Source organism: Octopus sinensis, linkage group LG17 (assembly GCF_006345805.1).
Source record: "Octopus sinensis linkage group LG17, ASM634580v1, whole genome shotgun sequence".
In the NCBI taxonomy this organism is placed as follows: domain Eukaryota; kingdom Metazoa; phylum Mollusca; class Cephalopoda; order Octopoda; family Octopodidae; genus Octopus; species Octopus sinensis.
Genome location: NC_043013.1, coordinates 40,194,896 through 40,215,591, shown reverse-complemented (window position 1 = coordinate 40,215,591; position 20,696 = coordinate 40,194,896). Strand labels below are relative to the sequence as shown.

The 20,696-nt window shown below is 39.3% G+C and overlaps 1 non-coding gene across 1 annotated transcript; it reads right to left on the bottom strand.

Annotated features, from left to right (window-relative positions):
* Nucleotides 1–19,333: 19,333 nt before the first annotated feature.
* On the bottom strand, nt 19,334–19,448 carry Trnai-uau. Its single transcript has 2 exons — nt 19,411–19,448; nt 19,334–19,369 (listed from the first exon to the last, which is right to left on the bottom strand). It is a non-coding gene; the product is annotated as a tRNA-Ile (tRNA).
* Nucleotides 19,449–20,696: the final 1,248 nt, after the last annotated feature.

Sequence of the window (20,696 nt, the reverse complement as noted above, 5' to 3'; positions counted from 1 at the left end):
AACTAATGGGCTCGTATACAGTCGGGTAGCCGGCTAGAAACAACAGTCAAATATCCCTTAGATAGTCCTACCGTTTTGTATTTTTAAAAATGAAAGGAAACATCGACTAATATATTCCTAGGTGGGGGTGGAGGAAAGACTGGATAGTCATGGTTTGAATGTCTGTGTTCATAAGTCTACTGGTTCATTCAATATTTCTATGGATTAATTTAGCTGCAAATTTTTGCATGCTGGGTCACTGCAGTGGAAACACACATACAAGTCTGTCGCTAGTAGTTACCATTGTCTCAGCTGTAGCTCTGATTGAACAGACTTATGATCAAAAATATTCCACCCACGACCATCCTGTCTTTTAATTTTTAATTTTTTAAATTTTTTCAGTGAGTATCGTATGAAAAAATGGTTCGGTGTGACATGAAAGAGAATACAGGTTTTAAAAAGACAAAACTGTCACGTTGGGATACTTTCAAAAGGCGGAGCAGTCATGTTTGGAACGATTTTTATGGTTACGGTTAGAATGTTTTCAGAAAGACGCATAGTTTCGCGCGCGTGTGTACACACTCTTTTGTGCTCATGCGTGGGCGCGAATCCATGCACCAACTTGTTTATTCTTGATTTTGAAAATTTTCTATTTCATTACCGAGTCGGACAAAATCTTTAGCGGCATTTCTTCCAGCTCTATACGTTCTGAGATCAATTGCCTTCCATCGTTTCCGATTCGATAAAATAAGTACCAGTTAAGCACGGCAGTCTACGCAATCAACTTACACCTCCACATAAAATTACTGGCATTTTGCTAAGATTCCACTCCATTATTTACTAAACATTGAACTACAAATGTAACTGAACGGCCTACAGTTTCGTACTAGACAACTTAATCAAATTCGCACGAACTTCTAGGCCCTAGTGTCATTTACGTATTTTTGCAGTTAATAAAGGGAGAAAAAAAAATTGTGTTCTATTTTACGTATTGAGTCCTTTCTCTCATGTTGATACGAGGAAGTTCGTCCAGTTGGGGTGGGTGGGGGAAATCGTGTTATTTTCTGTATATAATATAAAAACACAAATTTCGTTTGACCAAGTTACAATCAAAAGGTTGAAATGTACCAATCGTTCTTGCGAGTTACTGCATTGTCCATCACACTGCAATTTATATTCAAAGTCAGTAGTTTTCAGTTGGGGTCCATATGACACCTGAGGGACCATATAAGATTTTTAGGGGTCCGCAAACAAAATAGTAAAGTTTAAAAGTCCACGAAAAAAAAAAAAGATATATTTGTAAGGATCTAGCTTGATCCTGCCTGAGATTTGAAACCATATCCACCCGCTTGTTGCTTGTCAAAACGAGCGGGAAATCCTTTCCACATCAGCTGATTGATGAGGAAGCACTCGACCCCCTAGGACCTGTGCTGGTCAAGGAAAGGTCAGTACTTTGTTTCAGGTTTGATCTACATTACTGACCATAGTCTATATAACAGAGAGAATTTCCTATCTCTTCCTCTTATGTGTCAGCTATGACCAAGGAGCAATGCCCACTTTTGCGTTAGCCTTATCCAATAGCAACACTTCTTTCGCCCTCCGCTCGACATGCGAAGAGAGGCTTTTGGACGCAAGAAATGCCTATATCCTTTCTTCCTCTCTAGTCAGCACCATGCATTCCTTACTCTTTCACTCTCACCTGACAGACAACCTATCAACTACTAACCAGCGAGCCATCCTTGTCACTATCACTAGAATTGCTACTGTCTCTTTAACTATATGTCGGGCAAACGAATAAGCATATGTAAATATTATTTCTTCCTTCTTGGTGTTGATTCTTCGATGTTTACTGGTTTCTCCAGCGTGAGAACCTTCAGGCGTTACGTCTACACGCTACATTCAGTCGTGGGCTACAACACATCGAACTGATATGACACATCACATCTAGCCCGCTACATATTTATTACGGGAAACAGGTTTCTTTCTCTAATGTTTTGCATAGTTCAACATGTTTCCAGCCACTGAAACACTTTCTCTCAGTGATTGATATTGCAAACCTACACAAGTAAATGTTTGAAAAGCGAAATAGGAATTTTGAAAGAAGTTTCAATAAAACTAGTTTTTAAGCATCAAATGGTTGTGGGGATCCTACAGAATAAAACAGTAATCAAAAGAGCCCATAGATAAAAAGTGATTGAGAACTACCATTCGAACTCTATAAATAGATTTTATCTCAGACAATTCCACTGTATCTTGCCTTCTAAAATCCACCTGATAAAACAATATAATAATAATGAAATTATTGTATACATAGGCGTAGGAGTGGCTGTGTGGTAAGTAGCTTGTTTACCAACCACATGGTTCAGTCCCACTGCGTGGCACCTTGGGCAAGTGTCTTCTACTATAGCCTCGGGCCGACCAAATCCTTGTGAGTGGATTTGGTAGACGGAAACTGAAAGAAGCCCATCGTATATATGTATATATATATATATATATATATATATATATATATATATATATATATATATATATATATATATATGCGTGGGTGTGTTTGTGTGTCTGTGTTTGTCCCCCTAGCATTGCTTGACAACCGATGCTGGTGTGTTTATGTCCCCGTTACTTAGCGGTTCGGCAAAAGAGACCAATAGAATAAGTACTGGGCTTACAAAAGAATAAGTCTCGGGGTCGAGTTGCTCGATTGAAAAAGGCGGTGCTCCAGCATGGCCGCAGTCAAATGACTGAAACAAGTAAAAGAGTGCTCAGATGCACCACAACTTGTCAAAAGTGCGTATAAAGTATATGCAGTAATGTACAAATGTCTGGAAAGTGAACAGTGTATGAGTCAGATACATGCTTGCGTGTGTATGGAGGGAAGAAAATCAGGTGTAGTGTTGGCGAATCTCAGGAAGCATGGAAGTTTTGAAGGATGCAGTGCTCCGACAACTAACAACTGATGCCGGCAGTTTGTTCCATGCTTCAGCAACTCTTAGCGTGAAAAAATGTTTCCGAAAGTCATGGGAGCTGTGCTGTTTTCTGACTTTGTAAACATGTCCACGGGTGTTAGATAGATGGAGTTTGAAAAGGTGCTCAGAGTTATTGTTAGTAAGATGGTTAATAATTTTATGGGTGTCTGCCAAGTCAGCTGCCAGACGTCGGAGTTTCAATGTGTCCATGCCCAGTAAGGCGTTCAGAATATGGCAAATGCCTGATGGAGGGTATTCTCTTGGTTGCACGTCGCTGAACAGCTTCCAGACGATTGATATCCTGGGCAAGATAGGGGTTCCAAACCGGTGATGCAAATTCCAGGTGAGGTCGTACCATAGCTAAATAAAGCCGCAGATAGATAGCCGGAGAGCGGCTCACAAAGGACTTGGTGAGTGATGCTAAGACACCCTCAGCCTTCTTGGCAATTTTAGTGATGTGTTTTGTCCAACGCAAATCGCTGTCGACAATAACGCCCAGGTCACGTTCACAAGAAGACTTTTTGAGATTAGTGTTGTGGAGGGAGTAAGTAGACACTGGGTTTTTCCTCCCAAAATGATCAGCCCGATCGAAAACTATCGATTGATTAACAGCAATTTCTAAATATAGTAATATTTCCGAAATTTGTATATTTTGATAAATTTGTAATTAGGCAACGAAAATAAAAAGAATTAATTACTTTTGTAAATCTGAAAATAATAAAAATGTTAATCATGGGAGAGGACTCCAACATAAAGGGACACAACTCAGTAATGATGCTGCACTCTACATCAAAATAAATAAATACTTTATTTGCAAAAATGAAGAGAGAGAAGAGAGAGAGAGAGAGAGAGAGATATGGGGAGAAAAAGAAATGGATATAAAAATTGTAGCATTATGTAAACAAGATTTACTGTAGAGAGTATTAAAAGAAGACATTTTGTATGCACGGTTGATAAAGTGCATCTATTACGAGCCAATAGCTAGAAGTTTTTCTATGTAGTCGTTCGATTTGCTAGATATAACTGCCAATTTTACCTCAAACCACATTCTACTCATTTTAAGGAAAAGAATATCACATCGGATAATATAGTATTCGCTATATTTTCTCTGAAAATTTATAAGACTGGCTGGTCGTGGGTGGTATGATTTTGATGAGAGATCTGCTTGATTAGGGCTAACATAGAGTTTATGAAATAATAATAATAATAATAATATAATAATAATAATAATAATAATAATAATAATAATAATGGAATGGAAGCACAACATCGGTTACGACGACGAGGGTTCCGGTTGATCCGATCAACGGAACAGCCTGCTCGTGAAATGAACGTGTAAGTGGCTGAGCACTCCACAGACACGTGCATCCTTAACGTAGTTCTCGGGGATATTCAGCGTGACACAGAGAGTGACAAGGCCGGCCCTTTAAAATACAGGTACAACAGAAACAGGAAGTAAGAGTGAGAGAAAGTTGTGGCGAAAGAGTACAGCAGGGATCACCACCATCCCCTGCCGGAGCCTCGTGGAACTTTAGGTGTTTTCGCTCAATAAACACTCACAACGCCCGGTCTGGGAATCGAAACCGCGATCCTACGACCGCGAGTCCGCTGCCCTAACCACTAGGCCATTGCGCCTCCACAATAATAATAATAATAATAATAATAATAATAATAATAATAATAATAATAATAATAATAATAATAATAAGAATAATAAGAATGAGAATAATAATCATCATCATCAGCAACAGCAGTAGCAGAAGCAGTAACCTTATCTCAACACAGAGCACACAGTTCTCTCTCGACCCGAACCTCGGAAGAGAAAATTTGTTTTACGGAAACTTGTTAAGAAGCCCGTCGGAGGGCTTGTTCTTGTTCATGTTCTTGTATCCTAGATTGAAATACGTAACCCAGTTGAAAATACCCCCACCTGGCCCTTGGGTGTCTTTCGTAGATTCCATTCTGTTGCAAGAAACCAAGATTTTCTATGTAGTCGTTCGATTTGCTAGATATAACTGCCAATTTTCCCTCAAACCACATTCTACTTATTTTAAGGAAAAGAAGATCACATCGGATAATGTAGTTCCAGGATTGAATGTAACTTCCTCATCTCACCCTACCAATTACGAAGGACTCGAAAAGATTCATGGGCGCTATCCTCACTTCTCTGGCTCAGTCATGTATAAATAAAGAAATAAAAATACACGAGTGCCTGTGTGGTAAGTAGCTTGCTTCCCAACCACATGGTTCTGGGTTCAGTCACACTTAGTAGAAGACACTTGCCCAAGGTCCCACTGCGTGGCACCTTCTACTAAAGCCTCGGGCCGACCAAAGCCTTGTGAGTGGATTTGGGAGATGGAACCTGAAAGAAGCCCGTCGTGTATATATATATATATATATATATTATATATATATATAATATATATATTATATATATATATAATATATATATATATATATATATATATTATATATATATATATATATATATATATATATATATATGTACGTATGTATGTATTTGTGTGTCTGTGTTTGTCCCCCAACCATCGCTTGAGAATCGATGTTGGTGTGTTTACGTCTCCGTAACTTAGCGGTTCGGCAAAAAAATCGATAGAATGAGTACTAAGCTTCCAAAGAATAAGTCCTGGGGTCATTTTGCTCGACTAAAGGCGGTGCTCCAGCATGGCCGCAGTCAAATGGCTGAAGCAAGTAAAATAGAATTAACAAAAAGGAATGTGCGCGTGCACACACACACACACACACACACACTTTATAGACTCCATCCTTCTCGGTTATTAATTCTTTCTTACTGTGGCACAGTGTGAGGGTGTGTGGTCTAGTGGTTAGGGTGTTCAGTGGCCCAGCAACAAAATTTGCTAAGGGGGTGCAAACCCAGGTCCTAATTTTTTAAATGAAAAATGTGGATTTTTCCAATGTTAACATTAAAACAAATACATGTAAATAATAATTTTTTTTATTATGAGGGTCGGCTGAAATGTTCATAATCTGAGCAAGACACTCTCAATGGAATGTGACCAAATGAAGTTAATTTTCTAACATAGTTCCTCTTACTGTCCACATACTTCCATTAGTAGTTGCAGTGCTTGGGTCGCACTGGTGAAGAAGCTTTTCTGTTGATCAAAATGGTCATCAACAACAGATAAGATGTTCTCATCATAGTGATACTGGTGCTCAGCTGAGTGTTTTTCTATGTTGGGAAACAGAAGGAACCAAATCACTAACAAATCACTAACCAGAAGGAACCAAATCACTAACGTAGGAAGGACGATTAACCAGTTCAAAGCCAGTCACACACAGCAGCCATTGAAACCAAGGACTTGTGTGCTGAAGCTTTGTCCTAATGAAACAAGATCCCATTCATCAGTTTTTCTGGGTGTTTTGTCTTGATAGCCTTTCATAACTGCCTTAGGAAGTTGGTATTAAAATTTTCCATTGATGGTGTGATCATTTTGAAGATAGCCAATAAACACAATTTTTTTGCAGTAATGCATAGTATATATAATAATGTGAAGTATATTTTGCATATTAAAATGTTTAATTTTGGAAATGAATCAAGCAGTAAAAATACAAATTGCAAGTATTTGAAAATGTGGGACACTACATGACAAAAACTAACAAAAAAAAAAAGGAAGAAAATAGTGGTGTTTGTGTTCCAAAGGTACAATGAGAAGGCTCAGGAGAAGGATAGAAAGATGGGGAAGAGGGAAGGAATTTGGAAGGAAAGAAAAGAATGAAAAGTGAAAAGATAAACTAGGGATCTAAAATGAGTACTAGACAGGAAATTGGCCGGTGACACGTAAAAACATCACCCACTACACTCTCAGAGTGGTTGGCGTTAGGAAGGGCATCCAGCTGCAGTTCTGGGAGTGGTGGTAAAGAGCAGGTCCAAAGTGTTATTACCAACGAAAAGTTTCCCATTCAATTTCAGGGTAGTTGAAGTCACTAGTAATGAAAATATACATGGCAGTTATATATATAGAACATCTAGCATGAGCAGTAAGAATAGGCACAAACGTTGGAAAATCCTCGGAACTTTCCACGAAATCACTGGAACTTTCCATGAAATCCGCGGAACTTTCCAGGGAGTTTTCGACCAATTTTCCAGGAAGTTGGAACATCCTCGGAACTGTACCTGGTTTCAGCCTGATTTATACACACACACACACACAACACACACACACACATATATATATACACACACACGTATTCAGCATTGATATAAAAGATTGTGGTCATGGTACCTTCGGGAATAATTACTGAAGACTGCCGTCTGGTAGTAAGTTCTCTTCTACTCGAGGCACAAGGCCCAAAAGATTTTGGGAGGGGACCAGACGATTAGATCGGCCCCAGTACGCAACTGGTACTTAGTTTATCGACCCCGAGGATGAAAGGCAAAGTCGACCTCGGCAGAATTTGAACTCAGAACGTAACGGCAGACGAAATACCATTAAGCATTTCGCCCGGCATGCTAACGTCTCTGCCAACTCATCGCCTTCTGTCTGGTACAATATTGATACAAGATGAATCACACATCAGCTCACATACAAACTCACACACACGCACGCGCGCCTCTGTGTGTGTGTGTGTGTGCGTACTCATATCCTTTTAATGATAGCACTGCAGCCATTCTGGAACACCACCTTAATGTATTTTCAATTAGGTTTTGTTGTTGCTTCTTGACTGGAAGGTGGTCTATGATTGAGTTTTCTAATAGCTGTTCTCCTCTGAATGCATCATCCTTGAATGGTTGACTTCTAAGGTATTGTTAAGAGTTCATCTAATGAGTTTTTGGAGTGTTTTTTAATGTTACAGTACAAGTCTCTTTTATATTTCTTTTAATTTAGATCGGTAGTTGAACAGTTGAGAGAACTCTAAATATTAGATTGTTACAATAGAGTATTTTAGCCCATGATTTCGAACGTAGTATATTTGCAAGCTTAGAGTATATAAATGTTCGTGCATTAAAACTCTCTCCAGTGCCGAAGTTTGGAACATGTCCCTCCACACTTCTATATTTAAGAGATGAGGAATTATATACATTATTTACATTCGATGGATATTTGTCCTCATCTTGTTTGTTGTTAACACAACGTTTCGGCTGATATACTCTCCAGCCTTCTTCAGGTGTCTTGGGGAAATTTCGAACCTGTGTTCTCATTCCTAAGGTATTTTTCGATGTTATTATTATTGTTGATGTTGTTATTGTTGTTGTTGTTAGTGTTCAGATCACTGCTTGGAATCGAACTTGGAATCTTGGGGTTAGTAGCCCGCGCCCTTAACCACTACGCCATATGTCCCCCAACAATTTTCCATATGAATGTGATAGTATATATTTCTCTTTGGTGTCAAGAGACTCAGCGCTTTCAGACATTCTCGGTAAATAAGACTTTTAACTGAAGGTATTTTACCAGTGAACATTCCTTGTAACCCTTCAATTTCTTCTATGAGACCGGATGAGTTAGAAGATTAAAATTGTAAGCAGTAATATAAACTGCTCAGAACTAGGGTTTTCCCTAAAAATAAAACTAACTACCGGTTCCCTTGTCATGAATGTTCGTAGGATGCAGCCTATGAGTTTGCTGCATTTAAGTTAGTTTGATAATATGGCTGATGGAAAATGCATCATTTGACATGATTATTCCTAAGTCCTGTATGTCATTAGTGCTCTGAATCATTATGTTACCTTGTGTCAAATATTGCGGTTTGGGTGAATTCGTTTGTAATGAAGAAGCTGAAATTTTGATGTACTAATTTTCGTATTTTTTCTGGTTTAGCTCCTAGCCATCGATATTCTTGTGTAATTCATTCCCTGATGTATACAACGTATTACAGGTAACCTGGAGAGAAATCCATTTGCAGTAATAGGTTGACTCCTACCGTATAGGGAGTTAAAGAACCATTCTCCGACTTTTCCTGTGATACCAAGATTTCATAAATTATGAAAGATGATTCCATGATCAGTCTTGTCAAACGCCTTAACAATATCAAGGTTTTAACAGTCAATGATCTTTCCCCTTAAGAGATTATTAAAGGTAGTGTTATGATGCTGTAAGAATTGTGACAAGCAACTTCGTTCAGTCCGAAACCTATACCGAGTGTCATCTAAGTTGTTTTCCTCCAGGTATGTTATTACTTTTTGTCTTCGGACAAGGCATTGGATAATTTTAGACGCGTAAGACGTGAGAGAAACAGGTCTGTAATTTTTAGCTTCAGCACTGCTACCTTCTTTGTAACTATATAGGTTTTATTATAGCTTCTTTCAATAGTCTCGGGAATATGGCGGTATCTGGCGACTTTTGAAATAGTACCTTTAATGATTTAATGAGGTGGTTTTTGCACGTTTTTTAGCAATATAACGGGAATACTATTTGGTACAGATGCTGGGTTTGGGTCTAAATCATTAATAGCCGCAAGTATATCAACTTCCATGATATTAATTTTAAGTTGTGTCTCTGCACTTGAGTAGTGGGATCAAAGAATTTGCTTGGATTATGCACGGGGCTGCGATACGGACAGAGAATGCGGCCTTCCGCCTGTTGAAACGAAAGTGTCGGGGATAGAGTTTGCGATCATGCCCACGAAGACCTCTATCCGGCGCAGGGGTGAAAATCTCCGCAAATGGTAGGTTTACATGTCCGTTGAAGATGTTGAAAGTCGGATGAGATCTCCCTGCATCCTCCGTCGTTTGAGTGAAGGCAATGCCAGCCATTGGAGATGTTCCTCTTACGCAAGCTTAGACAAGCCCGCGCCCATTCGGGTGGCCAAGTGCTGAACCCGTTCCAGGTGCTGAATGTCTTTCTGGAGATATGAGTTTGAGGTATGGATGTAATATTCGAGGATGGGTCGAACTAGAGTGATATATACAGGCCAAAAGACGTCCATTGAAAGGTTGGCAAAAGATCAGTAGATGAGGAAAAGATTCCTTCTGGCTTTGTTCGCCGCCTCGATACTCTGCCGTGGTAGTTTGAAAGTAGTATCGCTCATTATTCCGAGATCCTTTTCTTCAGTGATCATCTTCAGATGTTGATGTTTGTGGCCAATAGTCAAGGGAGAGTTTGGAGGTGAACCTATTGGCAAATGGCTGCATGTTGAGGCTTTCAAGTTCAGATTCCATTCTTCCGCCCAATTCCAAGCTCGGTTCAGCGACGATTGGAGCATGTCGTATTGATTCCTAGGTGAGACAAGTTTGACGTCGTCTGCAAATAGGAGAACTCTTCCATCTAGAAGATCTGGCAGGCCGTTGATATAGAGAAAGAAAAGTATTGGCCCCAGCACCGACCCCGGGGAACGCCGCTGCATGCATTCGTCTCCGCAGAGAGATCTCCATTTATCTGCACCCAAAAGGTTCGGTAGCTCAGGAAGGAAGAAATCTACAAAGTCACCAATGGATGATTCTTGAATGCTCGAAGTTTGCGCAAGAGAAGTCAGTGATTAACGGAGTCAAACGCCTTTGCGAAGTCCAAAAATACCACGCACACCAAGTCATTTTCATCCATGGTCCTTGTAATCCATTCTTCAAGAAGGAGAAGATTTGTTAGGCAAGATCTTCAGGGTAGAAATCCATGCTGCGAGTCGGATATTTCTTTGTACCATATACAGATAATTGTATAATGCTTTGGTTGGAAATAGCTGTGGGAATGACCTGAACATTGTGAATAAAAACAAAGTCGACTATGCTATTTTCCCCTAATTGAACGGGTAATAATTTGTTGTATGGGAAAGTCTTTTGTTGTATCGAGGAAAGGGTTCATATCCCTCCACTTCAGTTGCTTAGTTCCAGGCTGGATATAATCCTCGGACCAGCTAAGATTAGTAAAATTAAAGACCCCTGTTAAAAGCATATTAACCTGTGTGCTGGCCTCAGCTAGGGTTAGACTTATGAGCAAAAAAAAGCACCTCTGAAGTGATCTTCGTGGTTAACCGCCTCAGGATGACGGTAGGTAATGCTTTTAATATCATTTCCTTTTTATATAAATTAATCTGAAATTGTCGAATACATTTCTATGCAAATTAGGTAATTTCGGGGTTGATCTGCAATCATTTGTAGTTAAATGTTTCCTTTCAATTTTTTTTTTATTAAACTGGACTAGTATTTCGAATGAGCAATAAGTATCGAAGCATTTAACAATGAGCATTAAATATTAAAGATAAAAATAAATCATTTTGTTCCCTTGTCAAACTTTGGGCCTAACAACCTAAATAAGAAAACCGATATGACTGAAAGAATTTTTAAAGGGCTTTTATTTTTAGGCTGAGGTCAAACAGTCGAATCCATTCAACCATGTCGTTAGTCTTTAGCAACATCAACTACAAAGAACTTGAGAGAGGTGACAGACTGAGAGAGGACAAGAACCTTCACACATTTTCAGCATGGCAAGATTTTTGAGTTATTTTTGTCACAATAGAGCTGTCTTCAAGAATCCAAGTAATGCTATGTATTGAAGAGTAGCCGTAGATGCTGGTCATGTTGTTGTTCTTGTTGTTTGCTGCTACTGTTGTTGTTGTCACATACTTATTATTTTGACGCTACTTTGCTTCAGAAGTTGGTTAGTCATAAATTCCCTTGGAAATTTTGAGCCCAGCTTCATCACTTTTATTTATTTATTTATTTATTTTTGTTCTTTGTTTCTGCTTTGAAACGAAATCTAGCTTCAAGCATCTTATATAGATAATTTTTTAGACATTATTTTCTGAAACTGGTAAAATTATGTAGGGGGGGCAAATTTTGATCTTGCACCACCTGAAAATTCCAAGGGGTGCAGGTGTACCCGCTGCACTCCTTGTTCCCGGGCCCTTGAGGGTGTTGCACTCATGACCTGCAAGATCGTGGTTTCAATTCCTGACCGAGTGGTGCGTTGTGGTCTTGAGCAAAACACTTCATCTCATGGTATTCTGCGATCATTTCCCCACCTGACACGTGGTACACCGTACACCTGTCCAGGCAACATCGATTTGATGGAGAGAGAAAGTGAGCTAATGTGCCGCACGAACATTTGATTGCTATAAAGAAATCATCTGTGCAGGTCGTTGAGCAAGAAATTGCAGAATCATCATATTTTAGCACAAGGCCAACGATTTTGAGGAGAGCTGCAAGACCGCTGCAATAAGCGTGTAAATCTGAGAGGGGAATATGTCGGATAAAATCGTAATTAACCGGTCCTCCTGTATTTTCTTTTAGTCAAAGCCAGGAACTTTTCAGCACACCTCGTATGTGGGATTATTTCATTTACTTTGCGTATGGGAGAGAATGTCTGAGAAATATTAATTTCATCTACTCAAATATTTGATTAGTTATTGTATCGACCCTGAATGTATGACAGGCATAGTCAACCGCGATGGGATTTGAGCTTAGAACGTAAAAAGTCGGAAGAAATATAGTTATGCATTTTGTCCGACGCGCTCCAGTCTGCCAGCTCGCTGCCTTCTTTATTGTTATTAATATAGCTTATAATTTAATTTCAATAGCTGTTTTTTTCTCTTAAAGTGGCGCTATGTTATAAAATTTGTGATAAATCGCAAACTACTGGAAAGTGTAACAAGGTTTCAATTTCTAATTTTATTTCACTTCACTTAAGTTGTTAGGAAAGCATGAATGTTACCCATCTATTCTTTAGAAATTTCCTGACCTTTCTCTCTACTCAGTGGCTTGACCTTATGGAATTAGGAACCAAATCACTGTGAAGCACACACACACACACACACACACACACACACACACACACACACACACACACACACACACACACACACACACACACACACACACACACACACACACACACACACACAAAGGTTTTGGAACGAGATAGAGATAAATAGATAAATATAGATAGATAGATAGACAGACAGACAGATAGATAGATAGATATAGATAGATAGATAGATAGATAGAGATTTGCTTGAAGCTAAGGAAAATACAGATGGCAAAAGCTGTGCGGCTCTATGCAAAGGAAATTCTTAAGCAGGCGGAATTAAGTTCACATTCGTTTGAGCACTACTCTATTTTCTATACTGAGCTTATTTGACTCTCACCAACTCATTGTGCATACATACATACACACACACCACACACACACACACCACACACACACCACACACACACACACACAACACACACACACAAAGGTTTTGGAACGAGATAGAGATAAATAGATAAATATAGATAGATAGATAGACAGACAGACAGATAGATAGATAGATAGATAGATAGATAGATAGATAGATAGATAGATAGATAGATAGAGATTTGCTTGAAGCTAAGGAAAATACAGATGGCAAAAGCTGTGCGGCTCTATGCAAAGGAAATTCTTAAGCAGGCGGAATTAAGTTCACATTCGTTTGAGCACTACTCTATTTTCTATACTGAGCTTATTTGACTCTCACCAACTCATTGTGCATACATACATACATACACACACACACACACACACACACACACACACACACACACACACACACACAGAGTATATACACACTGACACAGTGGAAAGTTCCTGACTTTAAGGGTGTCGCAAAAGGCCTGGATGGAGGCCCAAATTTACAAGTTCTTTTACACGGCTTAGAAAAACCGAAGGACTGCTGCAATAAATGTGTGAATCTGAGAGTATGTTGAATAAAATCATAATTAACCGACCCCTCTGTATTTTCTTTTACCCAAAGCCAGGAACTTTTCAACACCACCTCGTATATGGGGGTAGCTCAGTCACTTCGTGTAGGGGAGAGAATAACTGAGAAATATTCTTTCAAGTCCACTCTGAGTTATTTCTCTTAGTGGATTTTCGTTTTAACTATGCAAATAATTCTAGGCTATAAATATTTCTCTACAAGTGCTATTAGTAACATTTAGTCCGGCTCCGATTAGATTTCCCTGGTGGAAATCCAACAGAGCAGAAACAAGACCTGTTAAAAGGACAGATGAACCTAACGAATGCTTAGTGGCAATTTACAATTTTGGGGTTTGTGTCAGGCATGCGTTAGGACCATTTGGAAAGAGCTACCCCTTAGCTTTTGTTGAAGTATTTCTCTAGGAGAAGGTACAACTGTGTCCATAGCTAAACCGAAAGTAGAACAGAGCTGGCATTGTGGTTTCAGTAACCTCGGAAAACAGCCGGACATACAGAAGGACAACGTTGAATATACGCAATCACTGTGAATAGGGCTTTCTAGGACATCATTCTAGGCCCCATGTAAAGTAATGCATTAGGCCCCTGCTTATCACAACGACATCATAGCTAGATTAAGATTGGGGACCGAGGGATTCCTGGGAAACTTCCAAGGGTGCTTTAGCGATACTGCCTGTGAGTGCCTGCGAAACGATAAAAGTGATAGTAAATCGGGTGGGAAGAGAACTGATGGCTTCCCGACTGTATTCATCACGAAGAGAGCATGAAAATGAATGGTTTGCCGGCGTCTGAGGCCCTTGACTTTCACCCATGAGGATAGAATATTCATTCGTTCGTGCAGTCATTCTTTCATTAGTTCGTTTAATCGGTCGTTCATTTATTCTTTCATTCATTTACTCGTTCAATCATTCATACGAACATACATACATACATACATACATACATACATACATACATACATACATACATACATACACGCATAAACACATACACACACCTACACACGCATCTATCTATCTATCTATCTATCTATCTATCTATCTATCTATCTATCTATCTATCTATCTATCTATCTATCTATCTATCTGTCTGTCTGTCTGTCTGTCTGTCTGTCTGTCTGTCTGTCCGTCTGTCTGTCTGTCCGTCCGCCTGCCTGCCTGCCTGCCTGTCTGTCTGCCTGTCTGCCTGCCTGCCTGTCTGCCTGTCTGTCTGTCTGTCCGTCCGTCCGTCCGTCCGTCCGTCTGTCTGTCTGTCTGTCTGTCTATCTATCTATCTATCTATCTATCTATCTATCTATCTATACACACATATACATACAGACATATGTATATATATGCATATACATACATAACTTACGCACGCACGCACGCACACCCACCCACACACATAGGTGAAGGTGGCTAAAATTTTAATAAATGTAAATTTGGGTTTTGTCTCCCTTGCAGTTTTTAATAAGCATGGTCATTAATTAAATTGTCTTTTGACTCACCATGATAAATGTGTTAGCCAGTATTTAGCGCAAAACATATATTGTTTGATACAATTAAAATTTACGAAATGGTTTCTTCAAAGTTTAGAAGTGTATAAAGAAATATATTCTTTTAATTGCAAAAATATAAAATAGACTTGAAACATTTGTTCGTTTGAAAATGTAACATTAATACAGTTCAATGTAAACAGAGGTATCACAAGACCACATTATTATCCTAACTGGTAACCCTGAAGTTGCGGGACCCTTGAAAATTCCACGTTCTATAAATGTTTTCAAGATCTACATAGCTTGGTTTCATGTTAAAAATTTCGATTATGTCCCCAGTTACGTCTCATAGTTATACTTCTATGAGGAACAACATGCAAGCTGTTTTGCTTATGCTAAAATTTCCGATTATGTCTTTGATATTGTCCCATAGTTAAAGATTGTTGAACGTACCACACTCAAACTTATTTCATCATGTTAAAGATTTCGGTTGTGTCTTCGATTTCTTTCCATAACTGAAGTTGTTTAAATGCGTAACACTCGAACACATGATGTGACAAACAGATTAATATTACAGACATGTATACGAATTGAGATACCGTAAAATAAAGAATTTCACTGAAAATCTTTAAAGATGGTATTTACAAAATTTTTCATGCAATTCACTCTGTAATTATGTATTATAATTTCCGTCACCTTCAGACTTTAATTTCCGTTCGTAGATCTTGCTACTCATGAAACCGTATTTCTCTAATGCCAACAATGTTGGCTGCTGCTTTGGGCTTAATCTGTCGATATATCCACGTTCGACCACTTCAGTCTTTCATCTTCTTTTATCATTCTATTCAAATGTAGGATGCTGCGGAAGAATATTAAATCAACTCCAGTATTTGACCAGTATTTCATTTTATTGAACCCCGATGAATGAAAGCAAAGTTAATCTCGGCGGAATTTGAAGTCAGGCTGTGAAACTAAATACTACAGATCTGGCTTGTATGCCTCATTTAAGGATTCATTTTTTAATCTCCCCCCGCCTCTCTCTCTCTCAACACAGTAGATGAAGTTGATCTAGAAAAGATTTAGCATCTAATTCTAGCAAGTCGTGCTATTATAACCGAACCCTGCGACATAGTTATAAATAAACCATCCTCTCCGCAAAAAACCCCCCAAAAAACAGACCCAAAATATAAATAAAAATAACTTTTAACACATAAACAAAGTCTGAAATTTTGGGGAGGAGAGTTGCTGATTATGTCACAGTTTGTTGCCATTTTCCATCTATGATTCTGGCATTTGGTGCATTGAAAACTTGAAAAGAATAAGAATAAATAAAAGAGGAGAGTTCACTCGATTCAATAGAATCTTCTATAGCATGGAACGTAAAGCAAGTAAGAAAAAAAAAATCAAATGTTAGGACACTAAAATAAATGGAATTTAACGAGTTTGGTGTCCCTCATTGTAGAATCTGGATCTTCGGACACATTTAATTTCTGTTTGATTTTTAGTTTAACACCAATTTACCACGGAAATGATGCTCTGCATTTTTCCTGTCATGCTAAGTTCTTGTAGTGATAATTATCCATGTCCCATTAGGTCTAATGTGGAGGCACATGGCCTAGTAGTTAGAGCAGCGGGCTCGCGGTCACGGATCGTGGGTTCGAATCTCAGAGTGGGTGACGTGTGTGTTTATGAGCGAAACACCTAAGTTCCACGCGGCTCCGGCAGAAGGTAATGGCGAATTTCTGCTGAATATTTCGCTACAACTTTCTTTCACTCTTTCCTCCTGCATCTAGCAGCTCACCTGCGACGGACCGGCGTCCCGTCCAGGTGGGGAACCTATACGCCAATGAAACCGGGAAGCCAGCCCTTATGAACCAGGCATGGCATGAGAAGGAACAAACAACATTAGGTCTAATAAGGCCGAAATATGTCAAGAGTTGTTACCGTATTATCGAAAATCACATTCAGTCCCTTAATACAATCTATTTTTGATTAATATCGATTATTTTAAAATCCGGGATTGTTTCCCCTTACCATTCTTGAACAGAATTTGTAAATTAAATCATTGATCCACCTCCCCTCATGACTGATGTTGCTTTATCGTTTAGTCACGATGTAAGAGCAGTGCCCATGATGTTTTACTGGGCCTGTATGACAGGCGAAGTGGCGGAGAGAGGACGATATCCTTAAACCAGAGACGAAACTCGAACAGATTACGTTCTGCTAAAGGTAGGCGAGGACCAGGCGGTGGTGTTAATTCGGAAGATGAATTAAGTCTACCATCTAAATTTGAACTTAGGACACAAAAAGACAGGACATAGATGGCAAAGCATTCCTTTCGACACTGAAAAGACTCTGCCAGTTCACTACTTAAGACTGATACTTTATTTATCGACCCTGGAAGGAGAGAAAGGCAAAATTGACCTCGACAGGATTTAAACTCAGAAAGCAAGAAACCGGAAACAAACACCGCGATAACTTATTAATCGACCCCGGAAGGATAACTTTGACAGGATTTGAAACAAGCACACAAGAAACTGCAATAAATACCACTTGGTATTCGTCCGAATGTTCTAGCGTTTCTGCCAATTCGCCACCTATCACAATTACCATAATCACAGTTAATTAACATTTTTTTCCTCACTATATAATGTTTGTATCCCCTTTTTTAAGTAATTAATGCTTGAGTGATGAACGTCTAACTCAGGGATCGATAAACTTATTATCGACTCACTCATGGTGTTAATTATAATCAGCTCCCACCATAAATTTCTAAATTAAAATACAATTTATAAAAATATTTCTCATTCTTTTGTGTCATTACCGCTTTTTAAGGAGAAATATTCAAAGAAATTTTATGAAAATACTTAACGAAATTAATAAAGAACAATATAAATTTAATCATTTTATATTGATATATTCAGAATATTTAATGTCTATCGATTCCTTAAATAGCTACATCGACTTTGAGGGATCAATATCAATCACTTTGCCGGCCTTTACTCCAACAGGAGGAACTGATGTGGTTGAATAATTTCTAACATAGTGGTTCTCAACTAATGACCATTGGACATTTGGGAGTCCATGACTGAATTTCTTGTGGTCCACAGAAAAATCATCTGTCATATATTCTTTTCTACTCTAGGCACAAGGCCCGAAATTTTGGGGGAGGGGACCAGTCGATTAGATCGACCCCAGCACGCAGCTGGTACTTAATTTATAGACCCCGAAAGGATGAAAAGCAAAGCCGACCTCGGTGGAATCATCTGTCATATATTAACTGTACTCCGTCGGTTACGACGACGAGAGTTCCAGTTGATCCGATCAACAGAACAGCCTGTTCGTGAAATTAACGTGCAAGTGACCGAGTATTCCACAGGCATGCGTACCCTTAACGTAGTTCTCAGGGAAATTCAGCATGACACAGAGTGTGACAAAGCTGCCCCTTTGAACTACAGGTACTACTCATTTTTGCCAGATGAGTGAATTGCAGCAACGTGAAATAAAGTGTCTTGTTCAAGGACATAATGCAACGCTAGGCATCGAACTCACGACCTTACAACTTTGAACCGAATACCCTAACCACTAAGCCACGCGCCTTCACTCTGTAATATATTCTTTTCTACTCTAGGCACAAGGCCAAAAATTTTTGGGGAGGGGGCCAGTTGCTTAGATCGACCCCAGTACGCAACTGGTACTTAATTTATCGACCCCAAAAGGATGAAAGGCAAAGTCGACCTCGGCGGAATTTGAACTCAACTCTGTCCTATATTACAACAGTATTAGACGTTAGGGTTTATCAGTTGTGTACTTGTATTTACTTAGTTTAGTTTTACTGTTGGGTTAAATTATTTGATGTTTAATTAAATTTGGTCTGTTTTAATTTGGTTTAATTTCATTGATTATTTGCTCAAGGGATCCATGAAAATATTCAGTCAATCAAAGTGGTTTGGTCGAACAAATCAATCCCAGTACTTATTCTATCGGTCTCTTGTATCGAACCTTTAAGTTACGGGGGTGTAAACTAACCAACACCGGTTTTCAAGCGGTAGTGGGGGACAAACATAAAGACACACATACACACAAATAGACAACGGGCTTCTTTCCGTTTCTGTCTATCAAGCCCGCTTACAAGGCTTTGATCGGCTGGGACTATAGTAGAAGACATTTGTCCAAAGTGCCGAACGGTGGGACCGAAACCAAGACTATATAGTTGGGAAGCAAGCTCTGTAACTAAACATCAACGCCTGCACAAAAAAAGATAGTGCCCCGGGTGAGGTTCGAACTCACAACCTCCGCATAACTATCGTCTTATGGTTTGAAACACAAGAAAAGTACTGTCTATAAGTACGGCGCGCTAACCGATTGTGCCACCGGGGCAGTTATAACAATCGGTTCGAAAAATAATGATTATAGAAAATTAAGTTTTTTGCCTGTAAAAACTTATTCTCGAATCAAAAAGCTAATTTAAATGCTGATGCATTAAATAATACGTCATTTTTAGTATGCAAAATATTATTTTACCATTTAATTATAATGTTAATAATAAATCAGTGACAGAAAGGCCGCGAGCTAGCAGAAACGTTAGTACGCCGGGCGAAATGCTTAGGAATTTCGTCTGCCGTTACGTTCTGAGGTCGACTTTGCGTTTCATCCTTTCGGGGTCGATAAATTAAGTACCAGTTACGCACTGGGATCGATGTAATCGACTTAATCCCTTTGTCTGTCCTTGTTTGACCCTTCTATGTTTAGCCCCTGTGGGCAATAAAGAAATAAGAATCGTTTGCATGCAGGGTAAAATGTTTAGTGGCAATTTCGTCCGTCTTTGCGTTCCGAATTCAAATTCCGCCGAAGTCCACTTTGCCTTTTATCATTTCGAGGTCGATAAAATGAGTACCAGTTGAGTACTTGGGTCGATGTAATCGACTTATCCCCTCTCTCGTACTTGCTGGCCTTGTGCCAAAATTTGAGATCAATATTTAATAATAAATAAGTGAAGGAAAGGCATCGAGCTGGCAGACTCATTAACGCATCGGGCAAAATGCTTAGCGACACATCGGCCGTCTTTACGTTCCGAACTCAAATTCTGCGGAGGTCGGCTATACCTTTTATCCTTTCGGGATTGAATCCCTCCCCACCACACCGCCTCGGAATTTCTGGCCTTGTGCCAAAAATTGAAACCAAGGAATAAGTGAAGGCACGTGGCCTAGTGTTTAGAGGGGTTGTACTCCCGATCGCGATATCGTGGTTTCAATTCGCAGGCCGACTACGTGTTGTGCTTTTGAGCAAAGCACCTCGTTTCACATTGATCCAGTCTGCTCAAGTGTAGATGAGAAACGTTGCAACGGATTGGGGTTCAAAGGTGAGATGATGACTGAGAAAAATCCCTTGGACGGAGGTCTCACAAGCTGCGTTTCGAGTTTAGCGATCGAAAGGGTGAATAGTACAACCCGCACTGTGAATCTCGACTGGTTGAGATTGGTTGTTAAACAACGTCGACGGACATCAACAACAAATGATAAATCAAAAAATGTACAACTAGCCATTTTGTTTTGTTTCGATGAAACCTGCTACTGGTACCATATAAGCCGGTACTACTTGTTTCATGGTCGAGTTGTGGACCATTAA